Below are 1854 nucleotides of genomic sequence, written 5' to 3' on the forward strand. Positions count from 1 at the left end.
TATGGCAGTCATGGATGCCTTACGTTTCTATGAAAAGTGTGTTCCTCCCCTGGTCCACGCTGCTTCGGCAGTCCTGGGTAAGATAGTTAGTTCTAGCTTGCCCTATGTGGAAGAGGACACGTAGACTTACTGTGGTGTGAAGTATAAAGTTCAGTTCTCCCCTGGTCCACGCCGCTTCGGCCGTCCTGGGTAAAATGGATTCATCCAGCTTGCCCTATGTGGAATGAGGACACTTTATGCTTCGTCTCTAAGCGGCGGCTTGCTCCTCCCTACGGGGAACGGGTATACGCGCACAGCGGCGGCTTACGTTATGGCAGTCATGGATGCCTTACGTTTCCATGAAAAGTGTGTTCCTCCCCTGGTCCACGCTGCTTCGGCAGTCCTGGGTAAGATAGTTAGTTCTAGCTTGCCCTATGTGGAAGAGGACACGTAGACTTACTGTGGTGTGAAGTATAAGGTTCAGTTCTCCCCCTGGTCCACGCCGCTTCGGCCGTCCTGGGTAAAATGGATTCATCCAGCTTGCCCTATGTGGAATGAGGACACTTTATGCTTCGTCTCTAAGCGGCGGCTTGCTCCTCCCTACGGGGAACGGGTATACGCGCACAGCGGCGGCTTACGCAAGTTAGTCACCCTCGGCAGTGGATCACTCGGCTCATGGATCGATGAAGACCGCAGCTAACTGCGCGTCATAATGTGAACTGCAGGACACATGAACATTGATAAGTTGAACGCATATTGCACGTCGTGGGAACCTACCATGATGTACAGATGACTGAGCGCTTATATTTGAGAAATGTATCGCATACATTTAACTACGCCGTGACACCCGTCACGAGACGTGCACCATGATGTTAACTAGGGTCGCGACGACCCGCTAGCATTAAAGAACCCGTGGTTTACAATATACTGGCATTGGAATTCGAAGTATTTAGAGCGTCCGTGTTCCCGCGTGAGGCGGAAGTACGAGGAGAAGGCGTGCTTGTGGTGTCTGTGGTGGTGTTTACTGATGTCTAGCTTCAGCTTATTTATTTATTTAAATAGAAGCGAAGATGTCAAAGTAGCGTCGAAGCAGCAGCGGTAGCACAAATGATTCAAGTATGGAAGTTGACCAAAGGAACACAAACAAACTAGCGTATGGGCAATGGAAGGTATCAGTGAGTTAAACCACACGCGGGCTAACAGCCCGTTAACCGAGTCCAACGGTACATATTGGACATTGAAACAAAGTAGTCGCAAGCCAGATGTGACGATAACAACCGCAAGGTACATAAGCCTCAGTTCATGTGTGACAACCCCCTGAATTTAAGCATATTAATAAGGGGAGGAAAAGAAACCAACCGGGATTCCCTGAGTAGCTGCGAGCGAAACGGGAGAAGCTCAGCACGTAGGGGTGGCGGCCTGTCCGTCTATCCGATTCCGTGTACTGGTGCGTCTCACTATCCGTCATCTTAGCGCTTTTCAAGTCCAACTTGAATGTGGCTCAGAACCCATAGAGGGTGATAGGCCCGTAGAACAGCGCCCGTTGGATGATGGACCGAGCGTGCCATGGAGTCGTGTTGCTTGATAGTGCAGCACTAAGTGGGAGGTAAAACTCCTTCTAAAGCTAAATACAACCATGAGACCGATAGTAAACAAGTACCGTGAGGGAAAGTTGAAAAGCACTCTGAATAGAGAGTCAAATAGTACGTGAAACTGCCGAGGGTGTGAAGCTCGTTGAACTCAATTATCCATAGGGCCATGACGCCCTCACCTGGACTGTCAGCAGAACCCTTTCTGGACTGACCCGACCCTTGTGAGTTGTCATGGTCCGCGTGTGGACATCGTGATCCATTACGAAATGTAAGCGGTGACTCC

At 50.2% G+C, this 1854-nt stretch overlaps 1 non-coding gene across 1 annotated transcript; it reads left to right on the forward strand.

Moving 5' to 3' along the window:
* Nucleotides 1-627: 627 nt before the first annotated feature.
* Nucleotides 628-782, forward strand: LOC131270614 (5.8S ribosomal RNA). Its single transcript, XR_009179662.1, has one exon. It is a non-coding gene; the product is annotated as a 5.8S ribosomal RNA (ribosomal RNA).
* The last annotated feature ends 1072 nt before the right edge of the window (nt 783-1854 follow it).

The sequence above is a fragment of the Anopheles coustani genome (genome assembly GCF_943734705.1).
Source record: "Anopheles coustani chromosome X unlocalized genomic scaffold, idAnoCousDA_361_x.2 X_unloc_43, whole genome shotgun sequence".
In the NCBI taxonomy this organism is placed as follows: Eukaryota; Metazoa; Arthropoda; class Insecta; order Diptera; family Culicidae; genus Anopheles; species Anopheles coustani.